The sequence below is a fragment of the Poromitra crassiceps genome (assembly GCF_964638095.1).
Source record: "Poromitra crassiceps genome assembly, chromosome: 22".
NCBI lineage: Eukaryota > Metazoa > Chordata > Actinopteri > Beryciformes > Melamphaidae > Poromitra > Poromitra crassiceps.
Window position 1 is genome coordinate 24073396 of NC_139647.1, and position 19936 is coordinate 24093331.

A 19936-nucleotide genomic window follows, 5' to 3' on the forward strand; every position below is an offset into this window, starting at 1 on the left:
TTTGTAGTTGTTCCTCATCTCAAAAGCGGTTGCCGGTCTCTGTTCAGATTTGAATGGTCGACCAGCTCAATATAGAGGAAGATGTCAAGACTTTGAGCTTGATTCGAGTTGTAAAACTAGTGCCAACTCCTTGCTGCCACATAAGACACATATGATATTGAGTGAAATGAGTACACAATTACAGGAAAGTATTTGAAGCTCTATTTAGTCGTTTTCTTTGATTAGTAAACTTCCCAGACAATGCATGGATTGTTAGAATTGACCAGCTCAGTGGCCTTGTGGTCTGAGTGTCCGCCCTGTGACTGGGAGGTCGTGAGTTTGATCCCTGGCCGAGTCATACCAAAGACTATAAAAATGGGACCCATTTGCCTCCCTGCTTGGCACTCAGCATCTAAGGGTTGGAATTGGAGGGTTAGATCACCATATGATTCCCGAGCGCGGTGCACGCCAGGGGATGGGTCAAATGCGGAGAACAAATTTCACACATTGTGGGACTTTACCTTTACTTTACTTAGAATTATTGGCAGCTACTATTTGTGCCAGGCATGCATAAACCCCCATACAATCACACAACCTCATATTTTGTAAAAATCTACAAATAATGTTGTTCATTTTGAGTCAGAGGCAACTATAACTCCTCGTACCTGCTCTGTTTCTGGTCAGAGCCGGTGACGTCTCCTCCGACACTCCCCCTGTCCATCCACGAGCCAGTGCGCTGTACCTGCTCCATGCAGGGGACGGGCTTCTCCTGCCCCAGCGGGGTGGGCGGCCGGCCCCCCCTCATGAAGGTGGTGACGGGGGACATCCTGGTGGACATCACGGGCCGTAATGTCTCCGAGTATCTTCTCTTCACGTCGGACAGAGTGCGCCTGCACAGGTAGGACCGTGTCACTTTAATCACTACGCACCACTTGTCTCCCGTGACATTGGTGCAGAGACACTTTTGTAATTTTGTTTTTAGTTTTATTTATTTCCACACAATAAAAAGTGAAACGGAAAAAAAAAATGCAAACAGGAAAATAATGTGCAGGGTCTCTACCCTCAGAAAACCAAAATAATAACAATACAATACAATCCAGGTGTGCAAAGCATACAATACAACAGAAACAAGAAGGAAACAAGAAAACAAATAAGACAAAGAAAAGAAAATCAACAGTAAAAAAAGAACAGAAAAAGGAAAAACACAAAAAGCAATCAAAATAAGTGACAGGATAATGTGAGGTGTATGTGTCATGTATGAGGGGGGCCATGCGTGACTCATCAGAGAGGTCGTAAGTTTGGATTTAAATGAGTTGAGAGATGATTGGCAATATTGATATACAGTATGTGTTCCGTAATATGGCGGCTCTGTAGCGTATTGAAAATTGGTTATTGGTAGTGAGACAATATGGGGGGTGATCTGAATGTCTTGTATTATGTATGTTAGAATTATGTGAATATGAATATTATGTTAGAAAGTATAACCTACTGTACATGGTGCAGGGAGAGACAGGTGAGTACCGTAAATTCCGGACTATAAGCCGCGGCTTTTTCCCCGTTTTTTGGGCTTTTTTGGCCCCTGCGGCTTATAGTCCGGTGCGGCTTATCTATGGATTTTTTCCAAAAAAAAAAAAAAATCTCTCTTTTTTAGCACTTTTTCTAACTATAAATCCACTTCTGTTTTAATTTCCTCTCTTGCCCTCTTTTCACCACACCGCGGACACTGTGTGCACTCAGTGCACAGTGACTGTAAAAAAAAACACAGGTGGTGTTGTGTTATGTTGTTTTGTTGAAATGTTAATAAATGGGAGCTTCCTCAAACAGCCATCTCTTTCCCGACAATCCCCTCTGTGCATGAACCCTTACATATGGTAATTAAACATTAAAACACAAAAAAAAAAAAAAAAACATTAAAACACCCGCGGCTTATAGTCCGGTGCGGCTTATATATGTAACAAACAGGCAATTTTGCAGGTGCGGCTTATACTCCGGTGCGGCTTATAGTGCGGAATTTACGGTATATATATATATTTATAGACAAAAGTGCATACCTGGAATGTGTTGATTTAGATTTTTTTTTTAAGTGCAGCTGATGGTTCAAATCTGTTCGAAGATGTAGCCAACCAAACATTTTTTTTGTATGATGTGAATTCTGTGAAGACTGGAGATAATTATACTGTATGTACTTGCCCATATGATATTTCCATACAATAGATATGGGTAATTAAACTGTAATAAAGGGTTAATCAACATGAATGATTTACCAAACTAGATATTTTTCCGATGATACCAAACCATTTGGCATTTTTTCCCATTCCCTTGTTTGCTTCTGAAATTAGAGAATCAAAGTTAGAATTAAAATGGTATCATCAGCAAAAAGTAAAGGCAGTATACATTTAGCAGATGCAGCAGCAAGGTCATTAATGTAAATAAAAAAAAGCAAAGCCCCAAGTATTGATCCTTCCTTGGGGAACCCCACACATTATTGTAGATCTTCCTGAAGACTCAGACACAGACATATTGCTCTCTGTTTTCAATATAGTTTAAAGTCGAACTGAACCCGTTCGTCACGTGCATATGAGTCCGTTTCAGACTGAAAACATAGTTTGTCTAAGATGACAGATTGAGAGGCGGGTCATAGTATCATGTCGATTATTTTATTTGACAATTCTGGGGACTTGATTGGGCTTTGGCCAATCCTGGCGTGTTCCGCCTCCAAATCGAGTGGGATTTAGTGTGTTGTGGCGCTCCCCTCGGGAAGAGCCTGGTGACGCGAGGTTGGTGGCTGAGTGGAGCTCAGCGAGCCGCAGGCAGCCAGCTGCCTTCGTGTTGCCGAGCGGAGAGTGCAGCCCGTCGGCCTGGAATCTCCGAAGTGCGACCCCTGACAACCAAGCTCTCCGATGCGCGCGCCATTATCGCTGCTGTAAATACGATATCCCTGGAATGCGCGTTTTAACGAGCCAGTTACATTTCTTTGCATTCTTAGAGATTATAGTTTTTGTTTTTTGTTCATGTTTCTTGGCCAAGTTAGTAGTTAGTTTATGGGATAGGAATTCTGCCAGATGACAGGCACTAGGCGCCATTTTCTACTTCATTTGGAAGAGAAAATTATCCTGAAATGAAGATTTGATTGACAGCTGCATGTCGTGATATGATTGGTTGAAATGGGGTAGAAATTTGATAGTACTAGGTGACGTCAGCAAACTGTACATTACTGTTATCAATGAAATCTTGAAAAATGAACTTTTGATGTGAAAAAGTGTGAAAAACTAAAGAAATTAGATTGTTGTGATTTTCTTTGCATACATTATTAAATAGGTGCACTGCATACCCAGGTATTTCAACTAAAAGAAAATAAAAGTCATTTTTGGGTTCAGCTCGACTTTAATAACCATCTGTATGCGCATTCATGAAAACCATACTATGACAACTTGGAGAGTTTCACGTTCATGTTCTTCCCACATTGGCATCGACTTAGTTCTTATTTCATTCATTCATTATTTTCTCATTTTAGAGGTAGAGATGATTGTCATTCTTGTCAATAGGTATGGCGGTATAACAGTGGGGAACATCCAGAAATCAATCCCAGCATCCTTTGGGAGGAAGACACCTCCCATGGTTCGCAAGATAGCAGTTCGCAGATCAGCTCAGGTAAGACAATCAGTCTGCAATGGACTAGGAGGATTACTACACAAAGAAGAGCGACTGCTGACAGAACTCCCCCTTGTGTCCAGGTGTTGTATAACAATAAAGGCTGAAAGAAGTTACTCCCGCACACTGTCTCCAAATGCAAATAAAAGTTTAATAGAATAACGTTTCGGTCATCACGACCTTCATCAGATTCATTTTCATTTTCATTTTCATTTTCATGAAGGTCGTGATGACCGAAACGTTATTCTATTAAACTTTTATTTGCATTTGGAGACAGTGTGCGGGAGTAACTTCTTTCTCACTGTGTCGGGTTTTGCCCTTCTCCGACGCACCTGTCGCGTAGGTGTGCGAAAGCCTTTTCTCCTCATAACAATAAAGGCTACCACAGCATGCCGACCTATCTCAATGTCCTCAACAATGCTAACCTTCGTGCCAACCTGCCCGCATCCAAGGGCAACCCTGCTGCATACGGTAATTTTGTATTTAATTTAACCTTTATTTGATATTAATAACAATCATAATCATAATCATAATAATGGATTCTATTTAAATATTGATTTTCACAGTGCTTAAAGACGCTTTACATTCACAGGATAAGAAACAACTTTCATGAAAATGAATAATAGGAATAAAATAGATGGGAGAGATAAAAAGAAGAAAAAGATTGCAAGTCTTTTTTGAAGGATGGTAGGGTGTTAGCCTGTTGACCAGGTCAGTAGGGGAAAGCTGCTGGATGAGGGCGGAGTCGGGGAGGGTCTCAGCCAAAACAGGTCGATCTCATTGAGACACAGGGTCTCATTCTCAAGAGAGGCCTGCTACTAATATAAGATACAGCCTGGCTGCTGAGTACTGGGAATAACTTTCCCATTGGAATAACAAGTTGGAAACAATCGTCGCTTGGTTTTTTGGGAGCGTTTTTGGTTTGTTGATTACATGGACATAAACAAAGGTGTGTGTGTCTGTGTGTGTGTGTGTGTGTGTGTGTGTGTGTGTGTGCGCGCGTGCATGCGTGTGCACATTTGTGTTTTGCAGGGACAAACCACCCAATGAATCGGACCAGCGCCAGCCTTTCTTTGGACTACCTGTAAGTTGCTCAGCACCATTTACTTTATTCTCTTTTTCTTCTTTGGTGGTTTTTACCTCGGCACTATTGCTACGGCGTCATGGTCATCAAGGCAAAATTCAGCTCAGGTACTCAGGGTGGAAACACTTCACTCCTCTATGGTTTTACATTATCAAACTACTTCACTCCTCTATGGTTGTACACTATCAAACTACATCACTCCTTTATGCCTAAACACTATCAAACTACACTACTCCTCTATAGCTGAACACTATCAAACTACATCACTCCTCTCTAGCTGAACACTATCAAACTACATCACTCCTCTCTAGCTGAACACTATCAAACTACATCACTCCTTTATACCTAAACACTATCAAACTACATCACTCCTCTATAGCTGAACACTATCAAACTACATCACTCCTCTCTAGCTGAACACTATCAAACTACATCACTCCTCTCTAGCTGAACACTATCAAACTACATCACTCCTCTCTAGGTGAACACTATCAAACTACATCACTCCTTTATACCTAAACACTATCAAACTACATCACTCCTCTATAGCTGAACACTATCAAACTACATCACTCCTCTCTAGCTGAACACTATCAAACTACATCACTCCTCTATAGCTGAACACTATCAAACTACATCACTCCTTTATGCCTAAACACTATCAAACTACACTACTCCTCTATAGCTGAACACTATCAAACTACATCACTCCTCTCTAGCTGAACACTATCAAACTACATCACTCCTCTATAGCTGAACACTATCAAACTACATCACTCCTCTCTAGCTGAACACTATCAAACTACATCACTCCTCTCTAGCTGAACACTATCAAACTACATCACTCCTCTCTAGGTGAACACTATCAAACTACATCACTCCTCTCTAGCTGAACACTATCAAACTACATCACTCCTTTATACCTAAACACTATCAAACTACATCACTCCTCTATAGCTGAACACTATCAAACTACATCACTCCTCTATAGCTGAACACTATCAAACTACATCACTCCTTTATGCCTAAACACTATCAAACTACATCACTCCTCTATAGCTGAACACTATCAAACTACATCACTCCTCTATAGCTGAACACTATCAAACTACATCACTCCTCTCTAGGTGAACACTATCAAACTACATCACTCCTCTCTAGCTGAACACTATCAAACTACATCACTCCTCTATAGCTGAACACTATCAAACTACATCACTCCTCTATAGCTGAACACTATCAAACTACATCACTCCTCTCTAGGTGAACACTATCAAACTACATCACTCCTCTCTAGGTGAACACTATCAAACGACATCACTCCTCTATAGCTGAACACTATCAAACTACATCACTCCTCTATAGCTGAACACTATCAAACTACATCAGGGTTTAAATCATTTAAGAAGTGTGAGAATCAAGTCTCTTCTTTAATTAGCACAATCTCCTCTGCTCCTCTACATCCAGGCTCCAGGGGACAGATGTGGTCATTGCTATCTTCATCATTGTGGCCATGTCCTTTGTGCCAGCCAGCTTTGTGGTGTTCCTGGTTGCAGAGAAATCCACCAAGGCCAAACACCTGCAGTTTGTCAGCGGCTGTGACCCCGTGATCTACTGGCTGGCTAACTACATGTGGGACATGGTGAGGGAGGACGTTCATGTGGACGTGTGTGTGTGTGTGTGTCTGTGTGTGTGTTTGTGAGAAGATGGCAGGTTTCTTGTCATCCCCTCTAAATATCAGATTGTATTTGAATTATCCTAAACCAATTTCCCAAAGCCATCCACTGATTCATTTTTGATTCACATCGAGGTAGCTGAGATGATATCCCACACAACTACTAATCGCTTAAAATAACCTTACATTTACATTAATCCACCTCTTCATTTATGCAAAATCCCCTTAAAAATACTTCCCGGAGTTATTAATGGAGGAGACATGTTACCAGATGTTAACACATCTTTTTACCAGGAGACATCAAAACCACCTTAAACACGACTTAACACAACTTCATTTTTGACTCATCATTACTTTATCATTTAATGTAAAACCTACTTTATAATTTAATTTAAGGAGACAACAACATCGATAACTCATTAATAACCTTGTAAAACCTTACAAACCCATAATGCTAACCTTACTTTACAGTATTAAAGCTGATATTTTTTAGTCGATAATTTATGTTTATGTAATTAAGGAAATTTCAGGGAGAAAATGAAGGGCTTTGGCTTCTTGGCATTGATTGATTGATTGGTTGACTTTATTCATGGATATAGAGACAATAAAAGATAAAAGGGATAGCATGTAAAAGTGTAAAGTACCGGTAAACACTTATTTCCAACATGGTCCCTGATGTTTTAAAAACAGGACAAACAGTAACACAAAACATAGCCATCTAAAAACTGTAGCAAAAAAACCCATGACAATCATAGTATACATTAAACACCAATACACATGGTATTTCAAAATCCTGTCCTAAAGTCTTCCATCATAGTCACAATCAAATTACATCCGAAAATACAAACATTTACACAAAATAGAAACAGTCATCACAGTGAACACAATATGCTCACAGGCCACATTAGGCCTACGAAACTATACCTTCACCTTACTCCAGAAGATGAGCGTGGACTAAACTAGAGCTGTGCATCTTCACTGATCTCACGATTCGATACGATTCGATTATACAAGTCTACGATTCGATTCGATTCGATTATTCGATGCATCTCCGATGCATCGCGATGCATCTTAAATCGATGCATCACTTTTTCCGCAATACATGATTTATTTTTTCTCACTTTCTTTTTTCTCAGTGTGGCTACTTTTCCAATAAAAGTGCATTTGGAATTGCATTGTATTATGATCCATAATTAAAATAAACAACTGCATGTACTTACATTCTATTTTATTTGATTATTAAAAAAAAAGAAAAAGAAAAAAAAAATTAAATAATCGATTTTTGATATTTGTTAATCGATTCAGAATCGTCCTATTAAGCATCGCGATGCATCTCTGAATCGATTATTTTCGGCAGCTCTAGACTAAACACTACATGACATAGAAACGCACAGGCGAGGCAATTGACTTATCCCGATTTTTGAATGGGAAAGAGATATAATGAGTAAAATTGAGTGTTTCTCCAAGTCTGAGTGCTCGCTCTCGTCTGGTCTCTCCCCAGCTGAACTACCTGGTACCCGCCACGTGTTGTGTCCTCATTCTATTCTTGTTCGACCTGCCGGCCTACACCTCCCCCACAAACTTCCCCGCAGTCCTCTCCCTCTTCCTCCTCTACGGGTGAGTCATCTTATGTTTGTACATTTTACATTTGAGCCATTTAGTGGATGCTAACTCGCAATGGCTATGTTGTCATGGACAGAGTAACCTGGTTATTGCCCATCTCATTAAGCCTTAATCAAGTTAAGCAGTTTACACAGTCAGACCTTTGATCCAAAAGCCCTGTTTGATACCATTCCCTATTACAGAAATAGTGGCCCTGTTTGCCATTTTTTACAAGTGTCCGAATTCTCAACTGTTAATTTCATTCACTATATAGTCCACTATAAAATGCCCACAATGCATTGCAATTTCTAGTGAACAGCAATTATAAAGCGGCTCTCTCAAATCAAACAATCTGATTGGTTCACAGCTGTGGTATATTTATCGTATACCACAGCTAGAGCCGCATCCCCGAAAAACACTCCGCCTCTGAGAAAACAAATGGTAGCTAGCTAGCCTGCTATCCTCGCAAACGGGAGCTCCTAAGCCAACCTGTGTCACCATAATACCCAGAGTGCCTTGCGCTAGTGTTTACTGTCATCTCCTGCTAGTGACATCATCAGTATGCAACAGCTGAACTAGCTAGCCGCAAGCTAGCTAATGGCGATAACAACATTCGCTAGCTGCCTATCGAAATAGAAACATTTAAGGTTAGCTTCGACCTCCGGGGTGGCTTATCTATGGACGAGTGGATTGAGCAGTGCTTAACGGACACGTTATCTCCAGAAAAAAAGCCACCTAGCCTCGTACCTAACATTAGCACAAGCATTAGCCAAAGTTAGCTAGCTAAGGTTAGCTGTTTGTCAACAAGCCTGTCTAGCTGACATTACGTCCAGCAACTGGGTCGGTTGTGCAGGAAGCCAGGAGGGACTATTTTATTACGCGGAAGAGTATGATTTATTAATTTTTGATCGTTCCCCATAGTTCACTAAACACTACATGTGGAATAGTGAGTGAGTGAATGAGTGAACCATTCTGAACATGGCTAATGTGATTGAGTCTTCCAGTTCCCATGAATAAAACAATCAACAGAATATTCCTCCTTCCTCTTTGGCTGAGCAACAGTACGTTACTTCTAATACAGTGGAAAGAAATTATGATACCGATAGTATTTCTCGCCGCCATGTTTTTTGACTGTTGGAGTTTGAATTTGCGCAGAAGGTGAAAACCAAAAGTGAAGCGAGTTTAGAGGTTTTCATGCCACAGTAAAATGTTTCATATGGTTAAGCTAAAGAGAGAGTAGAAAGCGTTGTTTTTTACTTCCCCCTTGAAGTTTCTCAAGAGGAAAATGCTCAAAAGTCATCCGATTTGTGTGAATTTGACGCCACCGCAGGCCACGCTCCCCCTTGTCCTCATTTATATGGTAATTAACGATGAATAAGATGAAAAATATCTCTCCCCGCTCGCGTGACCTAGAAAAAAAGGCTGAGGCGCTGGCTGTCCCCTTGATTACAGTTATGATCACTAATGCATAATTCATAATCGCCTGTCTCCAATCCCGATTTCACATAGGTCGAATTAATATTTGAATGTAAATTGAAATGGCCTATCATGGTATCTTCACCTGCTGTAAACTGATAAGCAATACCAACTGCTCAGCATCAGCATTTTTTGTGATCCATATCAATAATGCACATAATCATGAATTAAAAATACGAAATCATTATCACTGGAAATGTCAGTAAAATATATACTGTATATACATAATTCAAGTACTGTGTGTATGCAATCATATCAAATCATATCATGAGGTCCTTGACAATATTAAGTCCTATATTTTCTTGATTTGACATGGGTATATTTTCATCATATGACAGAGTTGCATGGCGGATGTGTTTGTGTGTGGTTTGCTGTTTTGATGTAAAGTGCAATGAGTTTCCCTGCACAGTATATGAAATGTGCTATACCAGTCAAGTTTGACTCTCTGATTGTTCCAGGTGGTCCATCACTCCCATCATGTACCCTGCCTCCTTCTGGTTCGAGGTTCCCAGCACTGCCTATGTCTTCCTCATTGTCATCAACCTCTTCATAGGCATCACTGCCACGGTGGCGACCTTCCTTCTCGAGCTCTTTGAGCATGACGAGGTCAGTTTGACCCTCGTTACTGCAGCTTTTTATTTTGCCTGAGACAAATCTGCTTCCCAACCATCTCCAAAGCGCTGGCGTACTCTTCAGAGGTTGCTTATGTTCAACAGCGACTGTGAACAGCTGATTGTGTTTCTAAATGTACAACTTGGCCCGTTTCAATAGAACTAAATAGATATTCATACATAATATCTGTGTGGTTTTTGACTAGGAACTGATCATTCTACCATTGATATGTCTAATTGATTTTGTGTTTAGATAATCAGCATGTTAGCTAGCTAACCATAGTATCAGGTCAGCTAACGGGGAAGTCCCACCAGGAACGTCAGGTACGCGTTCCGGCTCCGACGCGCTCGTCGGAGCTGCTCGCGGGCATTTTAGTCAACGTGTGTGATCCCACCAGGCACGCAACAACGCGCATCAGAAGCGGCTCGACGCCCCGCTCCGCTAAAGATACGCGGCAGTTCTATTTTTCACGGATGACGCCTGGAAGCTGCGTCAAGCTGCACAGAGCAGATCGTTCAGCCCGGAAGTCAGACACAGCAACTGCACGAGAATCCGGTAGATTTTCATAATAAAACACCGTGTGCAGACCCAATACCGACTCCTTCTCCCCCCCTCCCCCTGTAGTCGTTCAAGTAGACGAAGAAATGCAAGAGTTCTCCTGCTGCTAACAGGCACTGTATGACAAATTAAGAAATAATTTCAGCCTACTTACTTACCCATGGTAGAAGCACAACAATCAAGGGAAAATGACCAAATCAAAAGCAAGTCAACGACAGACTGTGTTGTTTGTGTGTTGTGCTCTTTACATCCACCCCATTGTACACACAGTATCGCGCGATCTCGTAAATCCCGCGCGATCTTGTATCCAGCTGGCAGGCAGCGCTCGGAAGCGCTCCGCTTCTGAAGCGCGTGCGGTGGGACATGCCGACGTGCAGAAGACGGAGCAAAACCGCGGCGCAGACGGAACGCTGCGCAGACGGGCCTGGTGCGACCAAGGTGTAACCGTCTTGTTGTAAACAAGTATGGTAATTTACACTCTAGTTAACGTGTCTATAAGAAGCTTGTGTTAGTAGTAACATGTAGTTGCATTGGATTGCATTCGAATTGTATGCTAAATGACCAGGGGTGGAAGGAACGATTTACAACTACTCACGTTACTGTAATTAAGTACTTTTTTGGGGTACTTGTACTTTTAAAAGTTATTTTTTCAAGTCTGTAATTTTACTCTTACTTAAGTATGGATTGCACCATGTAATCTACTTCGTTACTTTTTAAATCATACTGAGTACTGAGTACAATTTGAATTAATTAAATCCAAACATCCAAACCTTTGATCTGCATTTTACGCAGCCAATAAACTCTATCAGCTGATCGCAAACGGGGCAATGAAAACCATGAAATGGGGGGGCGGGGAGACGCCCACAGGTTAGATGTTGTTTTCCGGCATGACCACGCCAGAGACGGGGATTTCAAGCCGCTCGTAGGGATGGGACTCGACTCGAAACCCGAAAATCAATAAGGTCCGACCTTATCGATACTGTTATCGAGTAGCGGCCGTTTGGTCCATTAATTCCCCCCCGCCAGTCTTTCCCTTCTGATCTGTCCGCTGAATTCGCTGTCAAGCGCCCTGTCTCTGTCACTGACTCAAGCATGTGTGCTGCCGTGCCGTGCAGACAGTGACTGTCTAAATAACACTTTTAATTCAAATTCGATTAAGGATGGCATCACGTGCATCACGCGTGACACGACATGCCCCCTGTTCACTGCTCATTTCATCATTAATTTGGTTGCGAACTTGCGTGACAGACCAGTCGACACAGGACTCAGGAGGAAGCGACATGATGCTGAACCCTTCACCAAAGTGAAAGACAAACCTGAAGCCAAATGCCACCCAAGGTATGCATTGTCCACGGATGCCGTTCGTTGACATAATCCACTTGATAAAATAATCCCAAAATATGCGGTCTGTGACACGTCATGACATGTACCGTTGTCCGACCATATTAGGAGGGCAGGCGGCAATGTAGCCTAATAGGTGACCATGGGTATACAGCATTGATTGTATATATTAGGTATAGAGGCTAGTCTACCCAGTGTGGATATTCAATGTGTATTCCGTAAAAAAAACAATAAAAATAAGGCCAAATAGTTTGCAGTGCACAATACATGTGTTTTCACAGCAATATAAAATTGAGAGAGGGAATTATGACCTGTTTAACTCCTAACAGCTTGCTATAGGCTATAAAAAAATACCAATGACAAGATTTTTGTTTCAATCAAAGCAAATATTTAAATTAAAATACAACCATTAATTTCATAATAGTTGTTTCCACTGGTTCAGTATCAGTACAGAGCACATCTTGAAAAGTCGGGAAACTAATCATAAGGATAACAGTTACTCGGTATGTGAATACCTGCAATCTATGGTCAGGTTCCAAACCTCTCACCGCTCCCTTCGCTCCTCTACCAGTGCAGGGCGCCTCGCTCCTCCTTCGCTACGGGCGCTCAAAAGTCGCTCATCCCGATCTCGACTCTTCTCCTCCCTGGCACCCCAATGGTGGAACGAGCTGCCACCTTCGGTCAGGACGGCTGAATCACTGCCGATCTTTCGGAAAAGACTAAAGACTCACCTTTTCAGGCTCCACCTGGGCCCTTCTTGATCTAACTTCTTTCTCTCTCTTCTTTCTCTCTCTTTATTTAATTAAAAAAAAAAAAAAAAAAAAAACCTAAACTAAAACTCGTACCACTGTTCCTTCAGGATTTGTAGTTGTCATAGACTGTGCTCCATAGTTGATTGCTCTATTGCTGACAAAAAGTGTGTTACTGTAAGTCGCTTTGGATAAAAGCGTCTGCCAAATGACGTAATGTTATGTATGTAATGTAATGTGAATAACATTTATTTTCTTTATTGTTGGAAAAAGTGTTGCTGAGTGCCGATGTCTGTGCTGCTATTATTATTTTACTTGCATATCATGTGGGCCCTATTCCTTTTCAAATAAATGCACAGCAACAGCATCAGGGGTTTTTGTTTATTGGAGGCGAGGCTAATCCTTCTGTTCAGAAATAAAACAGTCACAGACTCACAGTTAAGCAATACAAAAACAGTTCTGTAAAAAAAAAGTGAAATGTTCATCCTTCTAGCAAATCTAGGTACATTTCAGACTTGAAAGCAGTGTCCTGTCTTCTCTGAGGTGACATGCAAATTAACTAGATTCATATGATCAAATGTTTCCTGTCCTCTTTAAGAGTCAAATGCTTACCAGTATTATTACAAATGAATAACATCTGGGGGAAGAGCAAAGCAGGTGTGACTGACAGACCCCTCCCACCCACCAGTTTTCAGTTATTTAGGGTTTTGCTCCCTGTTGATACTAAGAAGGGATTGATCTTTCATTCATATCATTTATTAGAGAAATATGCTTTGTTGAAAGTGTATAATGTATTTTCTACATGGATCTCCCGTTTCAAGTGAATGCCTGTGACAGCCTGCTATTAAAAATCGATGGTTAAAAAAGTAACTAATACTCTGAGAAGTTTTTTAGAAGAGTACTTTTTACTTTTACTCAAGTATATTTTTAACACCAGTACTTTTACTTGTAATTGAGTAATATTTCAGTAAGGTAACAGTACTTCTACTTGAGTACAAACTTTCAGTACTTCTTCCACCACTGTAAATGACATATGGCACAATTGCAAATAAAAAAACAGCAGCAGCGTGCACACTCCAAAATAAAGTAAATCAAGGTGCAGGGCCAAGGTAGAAACTTAAAAAAGGAGAAAAGGCCAGCAGCACTCCACAATGTCCTTCGTGCGTTTAATAAGGTCTTGTGCAGCACAGCATCAACGCTGATGAAGGCTACCTGCTGTGCATCACTACACAGTCTTCATCAGCTAAGACCTTTAACCCTAGAACACTAACGTGATTTAAAGTCACACCATCACTAACGTTGGGTGTATTTCACCCGATGCAATATACCCCATAAAACATACTTCTCATCAAAATATCTTAAAGTACAACAATACATGGCAAATTGAGGTACTCTTCTTTTGTTTTTAAATGTGAAATATCACAAAAAACACAAAAAAGTATATTATGGGGGACACTATAAAAAATATGTCAAATTCGGGAAAAATGAGGTAATCGTTATAAAAATTTAAAAAACAAAACAAAACAGGAGCTCCCAACTTCTCCTTCGGTCCACCCATTCATGGGACTTGTGTGGTGAAAAAAAAAAAAAAATCACCACAATACCATTAACCCTAACCCGAAGATATTTTACCCTCTATCACTAACGTCGGGTGAAAATCACCCGAACACGTAGCCGGTAGAAAAAACCATGAATGGGAGCAGGGAAACAAAGCTACATTCAATGACGTTAGTGAGCATCCTGAAGGTACCTAAGGACCCGCCCACCTCAGACAGCAGCAAGACAATGAAAATCACGCGAATTCAATTGTCCGGGTGAAAATCACCCGACGTTAGTGTTCTAGGGTCAAGAAAGAACACACATTAGGACTAAATGGGAACAATTTCACAGATCCTCCCCCTCCCTCCAAAATAGAGCATTGTGGAATAGAACGAGGTGGTTTTGTGTTGCAGCACTATCAGAGTTAGCCTGTGGGTGCTTCTGTACATATTCCTTCACTCCCTCGGTTTCTCCTCCAGGATCTGAAAAGAGTCAACAGCTACCTGAAGTCCTGCTTCCTCATCTTCCCCAACTACAACCTCGGCCACGGCCTGATGGAGATGGCCTACAATGAGTACATCAACGAATACTACGCCAAAATAGGTAAGGTAATAAGATGATTTTGCTCTTATGACATCACTATGACTGACAGTAGAATGACATCATCAGTGCCTATGACATCATCAGTGATGTCATAAGATGATATTACCTGTTCATTGGCACCTCAGGTGTTCATTGGCAAACTTCAGACGGGCCTGTAGGTACATAAACCGAAAACCTAACTATGTAATTTAGGGTCTTATGTGACTAATTGTAAGCCTCAAAAGGTTTGAGACATTAGTTTCAAGCCAAATCCTAAATATCGCCATTTCAATGTTTACAATTTTTCTTGAGGCAGCATCAAAAATACATCTATGACAATGTAATGTACGAATGCATTTAGTGTAAACACAATTATAGAATGCTTCATCATTTTGGAAATGAATGTGTGCGTGTCTGTGGGATGTCACCCAGGGCTGGTTTTCAGTGCAGTCCTCCTTCAGGTCCAGGCCCGGTTTTACAGGGGTGCAAAAGCACGCATTGCACCCTTATTTTGATTGTCTGCATGCTCAGTTGAAAAGAGTGGGGGGGGGGGGGGAAATTATGTCATAATAATAAAAGATAATGTAGCCTAGTAGAGTGTTGTATGTTCTGAAATACTTATGTTGCAATATTCTTTGCTTAAACACTTTACAGCATTTAAAGAGATTATTTGGTCTTAACCAAAGGTACAATGAAATCTCCATGCTGCAGCTGCACACTTACTGTTTAAACTTGAATTATAATTGTTGTTTTTCTTTGTTCTTTGATGTGAATGTATGGCTTTTTAGAACCTATATGTAACATTTTAAGGTTGAGATAATTGTATTATCATTATATGGTCCAAATATTTCAGTAAAGCACTTGAAACACTTGAAATATTCTTGCTTGGCTGGTATCATTCTATTTGAAATGATGGTAAAATGCATTATTTTTAGTAAAATAACATGTCAAATTTTTCGGGCGGCCAGCCACCCGGGTCGGCCGGTGCATGTGCACCCCTTCCTATCTAGGATGCATCCCTAGTCATCTTGTTCTGGAACCGGCCCTGTTCAGGTCCTCCCTGTCTGCTTTTCAGTTGATGGTGTCTTGTTAAACAGACACTGAATCTGTGTTTTCAGGCCAGTTTGACAAGATGAAGTCTCCATTTGAGTGGGACATCGTGACTCGAGGACTCGTTGCCATGACAATCGAGGGCTTTGTCGGCTTCCTCATCACCATCCTGTGCCAGTATAACTTCCTCAGGAAACCTCCGTGAGTCTGTTAGCATGTTGGTGTATATAAATAAACCTCTGTGAGTCTGTTAGCATGTTGGTGTATATAAATAAACCTCTGTGAGTCTGTTAGCATGTTGGTGTATATAAATAAACCTCCGTGAGTCTGTTAGCATGTTGGTGTATATAAATAAACCTCTGTGAGTCTGTTAGCATGTTGGTGTATATAAATAAACCTCCGTGAGTCTGTTAGCATGTTGGTGTATATAAATAAACCTCTGTGAGTGTGTTAGCATGTTGGTTTATTATAAATAACATGACATATAACATACTGCTTTGTGTGTACACGTGTACAATGGAATCTGATTAAATCTATTTACTTATTTATTTAATTTGGCGGGGGACAGTACAAGTCAATCAACATTTTAGTTCACACTTAAATGTAAATGTGTTAGCCAAGAGGCTAATTTCTGTATTCCCCAGGCAGGTCAAGAGCATAATCATTACAATAAACAAGAATACATGTTAGAAAAAATAAAACAGTATAAAAGTTAGTAAATATAAACAGTGCAGTACTATTAAAAATAATTAATAAAAACAATAATAACTCAACTAACTTAACTTAACTTATTTCCTACCAATATGGCGCTTTACAATACACACAGCTCATTGGCTGTGTTTGCTATGTGATTGATTGTGATCATTTGTGAATTTATTACAATCACCTGTTATTTTCCCATCAAGATGGCCATGTGATGATGCAACTGAATGCTATGAATTGCTCTCTCTACTTGCATGTAAAACCCACAGCTGGATGCAACAAGTCCAAGTGAGTTTGCTAGGGGGTTGTTGAAATGCATTCTGGGAAATGCAGTGCACTACTAGCCAAATGCGGCGCAAAATGCACTAACTGAAATTGAAGTAGACAAGGCAAGTTCAGGGGAAATGTGTACACCAAAAAACGAAACTACAGCAGCTCATCAGAAAATATCGATGACATAACAGTGAAACAGTATGTCCAGTAGGGTGGATTTATCCTTCAAGAATAAGCTGTCATTGCCAAGTGCTCCCTGTTTACATAAAGTGCTGTGTAAGTTTAACAACTGAGTATACAATGTACGGTTACAGGAATAAGTTAGTGCCCGAGTAGAAAGTGTGTGTGTGTGTGTGTGTGTGTGTGTGTGTGTGTGTGTGTGCGTGCGTGCGCGCGCGCGCGTGCGTGCGTGTGTGCGTGCTTGCGTGTGTGTTGATCCAGGAGAGTGCCAGTCAGCTGCCAGCCGATAGAGGATGATGATGTAGACGTTGCCTGTGAGAGGCGAAGAGTGCTGTGAGGAGACGCCGACAACGACATGCTGAAGATCGACAACCTCACAAAGGTCGCCACAGTTAATACAAAAACAATATCCAAATCGCAATATTGACTGCTGCAGTTTTCAAATCACTGGAAGTTAAAATTGTATCTCATGGCAATTAGTGTGAAATGCACACTTTAGTTAAACATCAATAATTCTTGAATGGGTTGTCCGATTGGCTCACGGTAAATAAACACTAGAAGAAATCACACTTAAACAGCCTGTTGAAATCGAGTATTGATTGGGCAATTACCACGAGATCAAGCTGAAACAGACCTATCAACTTTGTTTCTGTGGATAAACTCCCCTGATTAGATTGAGTTTGACTGTCATATCAACAATTATTACTGTACGACACTTTACATTTTTCGCATGTTAAAATAGTGTTAACTTATCACAACAAAATCTGAAAAAGATGTGAACTGTTCATGTGACGTTCATCTGCGTGCACTCTTTGCCTTCTCGCTCAGGTCTACAAGTCCAGGAAGATGGGTCATATCCTGGCCGTGGACAGGTTGTGTCTGGGCGTTCGTCCCGGCGAATGCTTTGGCTTGCTGGGGGTGAACGGAGCCGGGAAGACCACCACCTTTAAAATGCTTACCGGCGACGAGAGCACCACAGGAGGGGAGGCCTTCATCAGTGGAAACAGGTACAATACCGGGAGGACAGGCCCTTTCACTGTACAGGAATACACCCGGTTTTGGGGAGTTGTCCAGGTCAACCTCCGGCCTTCCATGTCAACACTTTAGCATGCACTATACTGAGCGATACTGTAGATCGCCTGATACTGACATTTGTCCAGAAATACCGTATGCACCAACTTATATACAGAGACTACGCTGAATGTCCAAGCAGAATGCAAGAAAGCAGCATCATACATGTATGTATTATTATGGATTATCATGTGTGGTGTGCAGCAGAGGCCTGCTACACGACCCGAACCTGACGGGACCCGAGACCCGATTCTGGGTATTGGACAGGTAGGGTTAAATAAACAGTTAGGGCTGGGGTCAGGTAGGGTTAAATAAACAGTTAGGGCTGGGGTCAGGTAGGGTTAAATAAACAGTTAGGGCTGGGGTCAGGTAGGGTTAAATAAACAGTTAGGGCTGGGGTCAGGTAGGGTTAAATAAACAGTTAGGGCTGGGGTCAGGTAGGGTTAAATAAACAGTTAGGGCTGGGGTCGGGTAGGGTTAAATAAACAATTAGGGCTGGGGTCAGGTAGGGTTAAATAAACAGTTAAGGTCCTTGCACACAGAGTCCGAATTGTTCGCTGCGTTTTTTTAATCCGTCATCCGGGAAAAAAACGTCACGCACAGATACCTTGCCCACTGAGTCCGATGCGTTAATTATCCAATATTCGTTGCGAAGATTCGCAACTAAAAGAAAACTACCGCGATCCTATTGATCCACAACTGGCAGTGTGTCTGTGTGGCTCTCTGTCTCTCTCCTCCCCCCCCCCTTCCCCATACACACACACACACACACACACACCGCGTCCCGCATTCCAAGCTGGTCTGCAATCACCCGGCACATTCTGTCTTTTAATTCCGAATCTCTGTATTCCTGCTTTGCCATAAAATGCTTTGTGCTGGGAGACTAACTGAATTAACTTCTCAGACACCATTTTTCATTGTGAATAGCAACACTACGGCAACTCTGGGTGGTCAAACACCTGTCAAAACGATTTCATGGATGCGGAAAAACGCAGAAAATCGAACCTCGTCCGAAAACTTAAATGACGGACGTAATTGTCGGACTCGGTGTGTCAATGATGATTGACACAAATGAGGTCGTATTTTAATTTTTTTCGTGTGTCAATTTCGGACGAAAAAACGGACTCTATGTGCAAGGACCTTTAGGGCTGGGGTCAGGTAGGGTTAAATAAACAGTTAGGGCTGGGGTCAGGTAGGGTTGAATAAACAATTAGGGCTGGGGTTGGGTAGGGTTAAATAAACAGTTAGGGCTGGGGTCAGGTAGGGTTAAATAAACAATTAGGGCTGGGGTCGGGTAGGGTTAAATAAACAGTTAGGGCTGGGGTCAGGTAGGGTTAAATAAACAGTTAAGGCTGGGGTCGGGTAGGGTTAAATAAACAATTAGGGCTGGGGTCAGGTAGGGTTAAATAAACAATTAGGGCTGGGGTCAGGTAGGGTTAAATAAACAGTTAAGGCTGGGGTTGGGTAGGGTTAAATAAACAGTTAAGGCTGGGGTCAGGTAGGGTTAAATAAACAATAGACCCTTCTCATGGGGGCCATTTTGTGTCGAGAAGCCAGGGTAAACACAGGTGCAAGCAAAACACTAATGAGGGTTTCCAAATCCCAATCATGGAAGTTGGAAACCCTCATTAGTGTTTTGCTTGCACCTGTGTTTACCCTGGCTTCTCGACACAAAATGGCCCCCGTGAGAAGGGTCTATTAGGGCTGGGGTCGGGTAGGGTTAAATAAACAATTAGGGCTGGGGTCGGGTAGGGCTCGTTATGGTCACAGAGAATGTGGGCTCTGGGTTCATTTCCAGGCCCGGGCAGACCT

The 19936-nt window shown here is 41.5% G+C and overlaps 1 pseudogene across 1 annotated transcript in view; it reads left to right on the forward strand.

Annotated features, from left to right (window-relative positions):
- LOC310796438 (ATP-binding cassette sub-family A member 2-like) overlaps positions 1–19936 on the forward strand; it is a 106018-nt pseudogene that overhangs the window by 74411 nt on the left and 11671 nt on the right. Inside the window, exons 15-25 of the transcript in view lie at positions 664–877; positions 3525–3630; positions 3990–4101; positions 4663–4714; positions 6182–6356; positions 7891–8006; positions 9926–10073; positions 14746–14874; positions 15972–16099; positions 17315–17435; positions 17882–18060. The product of the transcript in view is annotated as an ATP-binding cassette sub-family A member 2-like (transcript). The remainder of the gene's footprint in view (positions 1–663; positions 878–3524; positions 3631–3989; positions 4102–4662; positions 4715–6181; positions 6357–7890; positions 8007–9925; positions 10074–14745; positions 14875–15971; positions 16100–17314; positions 17436–17881; positions 18061–19936) is intronic.